Source organism: Mus pahari, chromosome 18, assembly GCF_900095145.1.
Source record: "Mus pahari chromosome 18, PAHARI_EIJ_v1.1, whole genome shotgun sequence".
In the NCBI taxonomy this organism is placed as follows: domain Eukaryota; kingdom Metazoa; phylum Chordata; class Mammalia; order Rodentia; family Muridae; genus Mus; species Mus pahari.
The window spans coordinates 11,420,330-11,430,238 of NC_034607.1; the positions used below are offsets into that span (position 1 = coordinate 11,420,330).

General features: G+C 45.9%; 1 protein-coding gene and 1 long non-coding RNA gene across 4 annotated transcripts in view; one reads left to right on the forward strand and one right to left on the reverse strand.

Annotated features, from left to right (window-relative positions):
• Positions 1–160: 160 nt before the first annotated feature.
• Positions 161–4,623, reverse strand: LOC115062518. Its single transcript, XR_003842470.1, has 3 exons — positions 4,300–4,623; positions 3,184–3,308; positions 161–239 (listed from the first exon to the last, which is right to left on the reverse strand). It is a non-coding gene; the product is annotated as an uncharacterized LOC115062518 (long non-coding RNA).
• A 465-nt stretch (positions 4,624–5,088) lies between these two features.
• The window catches only part of Rcan2 (regulator of calcineurin 2), a 223,876-nt gene continuing 219,055 nt past the window's right edge, over positions 5,089–9,909 (forward strand). Inside the window, exon 1 of one of the 3 annotated variants that reach the window (XM_029531338.1) lies at positions 5,089–5,266. The gene's annotated coding sequence lies outside the window, so the exon portion shown is untranslated. Of the gene's footprint in view, positions 5,267–6,708; positions 7,279–9,909 lie in introns of those variants that run through there. The other 2 variants (XM_021217711.2, XM_029531339.1) reach the window with 2 other exon arrangements.

Genomic DNA, 9,909 nt, shown 5'->3' on the forward strand with positions numbered 1-9,909 from the left:
TTAGTACAACTCTCGGGCGCACTCCCCTCCTCGGGTGAGGAAAGGCGCTGGATGCCAGGCGGACACCCCTCCTCGGTCGGGGAGGCAAGGTGTTGGGCGCTGGATCAGCCTGCGGACAGCCGCCAGGCGAACACCCCTCCTGGGCAGGAGAGGCGCAGGACGATCGGGCGTTACCTCTAATTCTAATTTTCGGGGTTCATTCCTTTTGTGGTTACTTTTTTTTGAGAGATTTTCCTTTACTGTGAAAAGATAATGAATTTTGTCAAGTGCTTTTCCTGCATCTGTTAAAATCTATTAAAACCTATTGCTAATCCCTTGGTTCTGTCTTCCGTTATGTCTATGTGCTGATCATAGGTAAATGTGCCTTTCCACCCCCACACCACAGGCGTAAAGCCACCTGACTGTGGAGAGTGATATCTTCAGTGTATTGTTGAGTTTGCTGTTGAGTTCTACTTGGTAATGGTCTCTTTTCAGAGATTCCTCATCCCTTTCCATCATGGACACTTTTCTGTGGCTTCCTTTGTGTGTGTATGTGCTTTTGTCTGGTTTGACCATCAATAATAAGTTTAGAAGTGTTTTTCTATTTGAAAATATTTTGATCCTTTGAGAAGGATGTGTGTGAGTTCTTCTTTAAGTGTATTGTAGACTTCAGCACCAAAGTCCTGACCTTGTAGTAAGAAATGGAATGCTAGAAAATTCTGTGGTGTAGATAGACTTTGAAAACATGTCAAGTGAAAGAAGCCATATGCAAGAGGTCACATATTACATGAATTGGTTTTCAGGAAATGTCTGCATAGACAAACCCAAAGAGACAGAAATCAGACAAGTGGTTCACAGCATATTAGTGTAGAGGTAGGGAACTAAAGTTGACTACATAATGGGTATGAGGTTTCCTCTTGAGCTTAAGAATATTCTAGAATTAGATACTAATGATGCTATATATGCAACTCTGTGTACATACCAAAAGTCCACTGAATTGTGCACTCTGGAATGAATAAATAGCGAATTTTGTTACAGAAAGTTGCCTGAATTTAAAAAATTTAAACATTGAAATTATATGTTGACATGAGAAAAATATTTACCCATGAAAATAATGTTATCAAACACTGTTGAGTTTGATCATCCAGGTTCATTCAAAATAATCTTGCTGTATAGATAATTATAGAGATATTTAACATCAAGCTGTCTTGGGAGGCAAACCAGTCTCAGCAACCATAGTGATCTAGTCTCAAAATAAATATAGGATTTTAAATCATATTAGAATCCACAGAGGTCAAGTGAGGTTTGCATTCATAATGTAATAACTATCAAGGGGCCAGCCTTGTCAAGAAGGTGTGTATGTGTGTGTGGGGGGGTATCTACAGCCAGTGTCTGGATTTGGATTTAGTTATTCCATTAGTTGCTTTGGAAAAGTCTTTCATTTATTCTTTCTCTCCTTCCTTCCTTTCTTCCTATCCTCCCTTTTGTCCCCTCATTCCTACATTTTGTTTACATGGTATCTGTGTGTATGTGTGTACACATGTCCATACCAAGATCCATATATGGCAATTAGAGGACACATGTCAAAGTTGGGTATCTCCCAACAGCCAGACATTGGATGGAGCTTGGGGACTCTTATGAAAGGGTTCGTGAAAGGACTGAGGGCCTGAAGGGAATAGGCTCTCAGAGACTGAACTACCAACTAAAAAGCATACATGTGCTGGACCAGATCCCCTACAAATATGTAGCAGATGTGGGTCCTGAACAACTAGCGTGGGGGTTCTCCCTAAAGCTGTTGCCTGTCTGTAGAATATGTTGTTCTTGATGGGTTGCCTTGTCTGGTCTCAGTGTGAGAGGATGCCCCTAGCCCTGCAGAGACTTGATGCGCCAATGTTGGGAGATACCAAGGGGGTGTTCCACCCTCTCAGAGGAGAAGGGGATAAGGGGATGGAGGATGGAGGATGGGGGAGGGATTGTAGGAAGGGGGAATCGAGAGAGAAGGCAGCGACTGGGATGTAAAGTGAACAAATAAAGAAGAAGAAAAAAGAAAAGAACCCCCCCAATCCCCCAATTGGGTCTCTCCTTTCATTGTACAGGTTATGGAGATCAAACTCAAGCCCTCAGGCGTGGCAGCAGACACCATTACCTACTGAGCTGATACATTGGCTCCCCTTTCCATAATTTATATGGCTTAATATTTTGTATCAATCTAATAAGGTTACAGGTTGAGTTCATGAGTTAACATACAAAGTGATTTTCATAAAGCCTGACATATCGGCTGTGCTCAGTAGATTCTAACAGGTAGAGCTTAGGATCTTACTGTTACAGTTCATGTTAGCTGCCCATGAATCTTACTCCTGCTCTACAAAATATATTCCAAGTCAGTCCCCACAGATTCTTTTTTCTCTAATCATTACCATTAACTTTACTCATGGTAATAGATCTCCTTCTTAAAAATGAACCAAATGAAGACAGCATTGTCTCTTGGCTTTTACCTTCCAGTCAACACACAATCACACAGTCAACTGCCCAATGCAAAATTTGCCTCTGTAGCAAAAGCAGAAATATGTGGATGTAGAAACTTAAGGAAATAATCTAGAAAAGTAAAATTATCTGTCTCCGCGTGGTAGGAGAATGGCCATGGTTATTTCTTCATAGTGAGCATGTAATGTTACGGTATACCAGCCAAAGAGCATTTATGCGTATGATTTCCTTCAAATTGATCATTAAAATTGAGTCTTCTAGGATGGGAGATGACTCAGTGCTGCACAAGCATGAGGGCCTGAGTTTGAACCCCAGAACCCGAGGAGACTGCATTAGCAACCCCACTACAACTACAGTGAGATGGGAGGCAGAGACAAAAACATCCTAGGAAAGTTGGCCAGCCTGGCACACACAGAGGAACAAAAGAAACCCTGACCCAAACAAGGTAGGCAGTGAAGGCCGCCTTCGGTGGTCCTCTGTCACATACACATGTAACACTGTACATGTGAAACCACATTAGCACACATTACCACACAGGGATAAAAATGTACTGCTCTCATTTTCCAAAACTTTTACAAAAATATATTCTGCAACCCAAAACTTTGTTTTATGTAAATATGTACTCACAAAAATGGACCTCCTTATGACCAAAGTCAACACACTGGTGATTCTAAGAATTGCCACAGCGAAATTTTGTTGAAAGCCTTGAAGCTATATTACCTGAAAAGCTGAAGTTCCAGGTGCACCAGACAGGATGGCTATCTTCCCAGGTTTCAAAAAATAGGTCGTTGGAAGAGGAATGGAGCTTGATTTTCATGACGACTTTCAGATGTGAGCTATACAGCCTGTAAGAGAAAATTCTAGAAATGTTTGTGCTCCATATAAGAATGTCCTTTCAAAAAACATTCTCTCCAAACTGGCAAATTCAGTCAAATTAACAAACACATAGGATGTGTATGCCCAAAGCATGATGACATCGAAGGTCATTTTCAATTCTGAAATGTTTATTTAATTCTGTGCTTACATTTAATGTAGATTAAGTGGAGAGAAGAGCTAAGCCATCTCTCTCTCTCTCTCTCTCTCTCTCTCTCTCTCTCTCTCTCTCTCTCTCTCTGACAGACACACAGAGACACAGACAGACACACAGAGGCAACAAGACACTCAGAAACAAAGAAAGGCGAGAGAGAGACAGAGACAGAGACAGAGAGAGACAGAGACAGAGACAGAGACACAGAGACAGACAGACAGACAGACACACACACAGATACACACGGGGAGAGAGGGAGAGAGAGAGAAAGAGAGAGAGAGAGACAGCAGAAAGATACACACAGAGACAGAGAGTCAGAGACAGACAGACAGAGAGACACAGAGGGAGGGATGGAGGGAGGGAGGGAGGGAGGGAGAGAGAGAGCGCGTGCTATTACTTCAATGCAGTTTTAATACTGTTATTAAGATCCAACCAAGTGGATTCTAGATGCAGGAAAAGGCTCAAGTATACAACAGTGAGAAAGGCGACATGACAAGGGACTTATTTCTATTTGCCATTCTCTCTGCTTTGAGGTTGGTCTCCTTTATCCTTCAGTTTCCACGGTCTCCAAACGCTAATCATTTTGTGTCATTGAGGTACTCTTGCCATGAGATTCAGTCCTGTCCCCGTCTGTGCCACCACAAGCCACAGGCTTCCTTGTTCTTGAGTTGCTTAATTTTGCGGTCTTCAGAATGGTTCATTTGGTTGAGAAGTAAATCCTCCCTGTATTGTTTCACTTCCGACACGCCCCTTCCCCTTTACCTTGTATAAATACTAGTCTCCCTTTTCCTAGGGACCCAGAGTCTTACACATTAGGTATCCTTGAACATCAAGTCCTTCTTTCTTTCCTCCCAGGTCTGGTGGCTGTGAGTCTTTCCTGGCAAAACTGTGAAACCGGCTCAGGGCACCTTCAATGGTGTGGGCAGGGCTCACTCAGAGCCCCAGCCAGAGGGCGCCAGCTCCCACCAAGCATAGTGGCTTTTGAGCACTCAAGAGTGGCTTCCAGACAGTTCCTTAGTTAGCCAGAGGTCGACCTGTGAGAAAACAACCTCCTCCTAGTCCTACTGTCCCACAGTTTCTTTGCTGTCCTTTTATTTTTTAGTATTCTTGTATGCATATGCTTTGCTGCAAGAGCGACCTCACCCCTCTTTGACCCTCAAAAAAAAAAAAAAAAAAAAAAAGTTCTCAACGGGGGATGGGGGAGATGACCCGGGAGCCTCTTCTTTGGAAAGGCATTGCCTTTGGGGACAGGCTCCTGTGACAGGTTCCCGCAAAGGGTCCAGCTCGCCTGAGATCGCAAAGGAAGGGTGTGCGGCTGAGCGCTGGGTGGAAGCCCAGGAGGTAGAGGTGGGTGAGGGACCCAGAAGGGCGACTGGTCAGGAGGGAGGCGACGAAAGGAGGCCAGTCAGGGGCTTTGGCTTCCCTGGGGTCTGATTGGAGGTTGGCCGATGAGTCGGAGCTGGGGGCGCGCCCATCTCCACTGGCTTGGGCGAGAGCCGCCGGCTCGGCCCCTCCCCGGAGTCGCTTTGTCCCGGGTGACGGCGGTGGAGGTTGCGGGAGCACCAGCAGGAGGCACAGCCCGGGTGACCCCACGACCCGGAGAGCGGGAGGCGGCGCTCAGAGCGCACGGCTCCACGCCCAGGCCCGCGGGCTCCGCGCTCGCCCCGGCCGTCAGGTGAACAGGCAGAGCCGCGCCCGCAGCCTGCTGCCCCGAGGACCCCCGAGCCGCCGCCACTGTCACCGCCGCCACAGCGGCGCATCGCAGACGTCCTGCAGGTCGGTTACGTAACGGCGCAGGCCCCATCGACCCTGTCCCCTGTCCCACCAGGGCTGAACACCTGGGTGCTAGGGGACCCGGACAATGGGAATCAAGCATTGCTGGGCTTAGGGCAAGGCTGGAGAGATCTTCTCTCCTGGCCAGTCCCCAAAGCATCCCCAGAGACAGGTTTCCCATGACCCCCTCTAGGAGGCGCTAGTCTCCAAAAGCCCCCTCCCCATCCTACTGGCCAAGGGTCCACCTTCCCAGGTACAGCAGCAGGTGTATAGGGACTTGGAGGATCCAGAATAACTCCAGTGTCCCTGGGATTTGGGCTTAGAGGAGTTAGGGGTGTCCGGCAACGCAGTGAGTAAAGGAAAAATGAGGAGACCCCTGTCTTCCCAAGCTTTACCAAATTTGTTAGGGAGGGGCAAAGGGGCTTTCGGGCACAGCGGGCTGAGAATTGTCCTGCCTGGGCTTAGCCGGCTTGGGTCATCTAAAAATAACTTCAAGTTTGAAAAGTGACATGGACAGGAGCGCGATGTGCCGGGGTTCGTCGTGCCTGTGGGGTGTTTCTCTCCAGAAGTCATCAGAGGGGACAAGGCAGTCCCAGCTACCTGATTCCTCTCGGCTGCCTCTGCATCTCGCTGGTTGCCAGGGTGCCTCGATTTGACTTGTGGTTAATGATTTATTCTCCAAGGCCTTGCTGTCTGTCCTTTTTTCTTTCTTTCTTTCTTATCCCCGATGGATTCAACAAGACCGCATACTTTGCCACGTTCTGTTTCTTATATTGGGATAGAAATGGTCAGTGGAGGGATTATTACACCCACTGCCAACACTGTCTTAAAAACCTCATTTTAGCAAGAACAACAATAACAACAAAACCCGTTTCTTGTTTCTCTTTAATTATGTAGCCCTATCATTTCCCACGGATGGAAATAAAAGGCTGGGAAAGTATTCTTTAGCCAGGATTTGTGTATAGAGAAACTTTACGAGACATGTAAGCATGTTTACAACACAACTTAACTTTCGAACCTCCCTTGTCCTTGATGATAGAAAATCTAAAATATAGGACAAGGGAGCGTTGTCCACCGAGCAGATCTTGCTGGCCAGGGTATCACGAAGATGGACCGTAGGTAGGAAGAGTCAAGAAGCAGGCCACCGTGGGCTGTGGGGCCCAGGAGTGAACACTTGGCAAGTTTTCAGTCCCCACATCGATTTCCCTTTCAGCTTTGTGAAGCTATTACACCACATATGACCGGTCATCAAGCTCAATTAGCCTGCAGTGGGGGGTTGTGATTGGCTTTCCCATGCACTGGAAATTGAATCAGCCTTTCCCGAGCATCTCTTACTTGAATGTGGTCCAAAGGATTTGGGGAGGGAGAAGTGTCCTCAACAAAAGTGGCCAGATTGTAAGATCTTAGTAAATGCTTAGAGGTGTGTGCCCTTCCTAACCCACCTAAATCTTGGAGGATGCGGCTCTCTCCAGCGAGGAACATTTAACAGGAGTGGGAACTCGAGAGCTTTCTCATTTGCAAGTACTCATCACACTTGCATAACTGTTTGCCACTTGTCAGATATAGTGCAGGGACTGGCATTCCTTTTATTCAGCCCAACTTGGACAGTGGCAGAGGTTGTACACTCCCGTTCCTTTAATTCCCTGTGCCAGTTGATGAGACAGCTATTTAGTAAGCACCTGCTGTGTGCTATGCAGGCTCTGTGCTAGGAGCTAAAGGAACAAGGCCTTACACTTCCCAGAACAGAATCGGGCAGAAAATAAGTGCTAGTGGATCTGCAGAGCGAGCATTTAGTGCAGAAAGGAGAGAGGTCAGTGGGAGCCAAGAGATGGGAGGGTAGAAGGGTTCTAGAAGAGGCTGCCAGAGAGTACACACTTGGACTGGGTCCCGATGGGCGGTTGGTATTCACTAGAGAAGGCCCTGGGCATTCCACGTAGAAAGGACAGCATCTGCACACAGAGGGGAAGTTATGTTCAAGAGCACCTAGTTCTGAGATGACAACTGAAGAGGATATGGTGAGTTGGGGCTTTAAATATTTTCTGTTGAAAGGGAGAAACCATACAGTCTCTGATGGGGAAGTGACTTGATATCATTTATATTTCTGCAAAAGTGACTCTGGAAGATGCTAGGGAAGTGGAGCTAACCTGGGTGTTAGGTCTGGTTACGGCCTCTGTACTACCTTCCAGTCATGGAGTGTGCATGAAGCGGGTGCCAGGGGGAACAGAAGCAAGATCTGTAGACAGCCTTTTCCAGGCCAATGGGTGACACGTTTGCCACCAGGTGAGGACTGGTGGAGAAGGAGATGTTTTGATGTGTAGAGGCACAGTCAGGCTTTGGGTGAGGTAAGGCACTAATTGAAATGGCAGGTTTGAGAAGAACTATGAATTTTCCCTTTGAACGTCGAAACAAGGCTCTTCTGTTTTCAAAGGTCGCATCTTCATTCCTGGAACTGTCTACCACTCTAGTTTAAGTTCATTCCCAAGGCTATCAAACACTGCCTCTGGAGAAGAGGGGGAGGTGAATTCCACGGCAGGATAGCGTCCCTGCCTTTAACCCTCAACGTGAACATTTTAGCTCAGTTATTTGAATACCGTTTGTGGTGATCATTAGAATGCATGGCATTTATTCAGTGCCTGTGGTTAGCACAGTGAATCCTGCCTGCCGCTTACCTTACGTGGCCCTGTCATTAGTTTCACATAATTGACAGGGAAGCTAAAGCTAAAAACAATAGGTCGTCTAGGGTGCACAGTTAATAAGAGGTACACCCAGCGTTGGAGCCCGGGTCCTGGACAACGTTGTCATTCATCAGTGTGGATTAATACCATTGAAATGATCCCTTCCTTAGATTGGGATACATGTGGCTGGTGCTAGAGAACTGGACTGAGTTAGGAGTCTTAGTTTTCCCTTGGGCTCTGTGTTTGTTATACATACACAGCGAAACAGTCACAATTTCTTATCTCTTGGCTTATTTTATTGAAAAAGTTATTGTTTTTAATGTATATGTATGTATATGTTATGTGTATGCATGCACACACACACATACACACACACATACACACACGTGTGTGTCAGCTGCAGAGGTCAGAAGAGGGGTTGGAGATAGAGTTATAGACATGCCTACTGGAGGTGGTAGGAAATGAACATGGGTCCCGTGGAAGAGCAGCAAGCACTTGTAACTGCTGAGTTCTCTCTCCAGCCTGGGTGATTTTGAGTCTGTGTAGTAATGACAGTCTATAAGTAATCTGTGTTCTGAAGTCCCAGCATCCTGTTGCAGGTTAGTCTACTATTGTGAATGGCTCAGTATGGCATAATTAGAAGAACAGAGACAATAGGGGTGCCTAATGCTGAGAGAGCCCAGTTAAAGGTGAGAAGCCCGCTAGGGTACCAAATTAGAGGAATCTCCCATAGCTGCTGATCACATTTCTTTCCTTCAGACATGTTACTTTCTGAATGTTTCTTTATTATGGAAAAAACTGGGGCAGTCAGTAAGCATGAAGTAAGGTAGCTATGGGAATTGAAACAGGGACCAGGCACTGCTACAAGTTGGCCTCATTGAAAATACCTTAGAAATTGGGCCACACCCTTCATCTGCAGACAACAGATGCATAGAAAGGAAAGCGTCCCCGAGGATGCTTTACTGTTCTGTAATTGTTTGCTTAAAATTATGTGCACACATGTGCACGCGTGTCCCTACGTGGAGGCTGGATGTCAACCTCGGGTGTCATCCTCAGGAATGCCAACCTTTTGAGACAGGGCCTCTCATCAGCCTGGAGCTCACCAATGAGGCTTGACTGCTGAGACAGAGAGTCACAGGAATCCTCCTGCCTCAGCCTCTTCAGTCCTGGGATTCCTAGTGCATGCTGGGACACTGGCACTTACATTACAGCCTGATGCATCTCCCTAGTGCCCCTACCACAAAGTTTGTTAAGATCCACTTCTGAATTGAGTAGCATCTATCATAAGAAGATCTACTGAGAGTATAAAAACACACATCACATTAAATGCCTTCCAACACACGTGTGAAGAAGACATAGGATGACTCCCTTTTCTGTGGAACCTGCGCATGCCTTTTAATTTTCCTAATTTATTCTGTCTCTGTTTACAAAATGCTTATGGTCCTTATTTGTGTTCTGAATTATAGATCAATTTCAGTAACCTAGTTAGTGGATAGAAATGCCTTTTAGACTTAGCTGAAGTCATTCTAAAAAGAATAATAAGGGAATTCTGGTACTTTCTAGAAGTTACTGAAGTGCTTCCGGAAGGAGTTCACATTTCCCTGGGTCCATAATGTTCATAGCAATGTCTCCTATAACAGAGAAGGAAAAGACTGTAATTTCATGTCTGATCTCTCTGTGCTCAACTCACTGTGAAACAATAGATAAAATGCAGAATTTCTAAGTTATGGAGCACAAGCATTAAAAGACATTTGAATGCTCATTGTTGGGGCAAAGAATAAATTACAAGAGTTGTGAACTAGACCATAGCTTTTATTCCCTTAGTTCTTTGATGGAATAACTGCTTTGTTCTGACAGGTTTATTCTGCCATATCGTATATGTGTGGAGGCCATGGGCCACCCCATAATACCTCTCATACAGTGTGAGGATATATATATATATGTGTGTGTGTGTGTGTGTGTGTGTGTGTG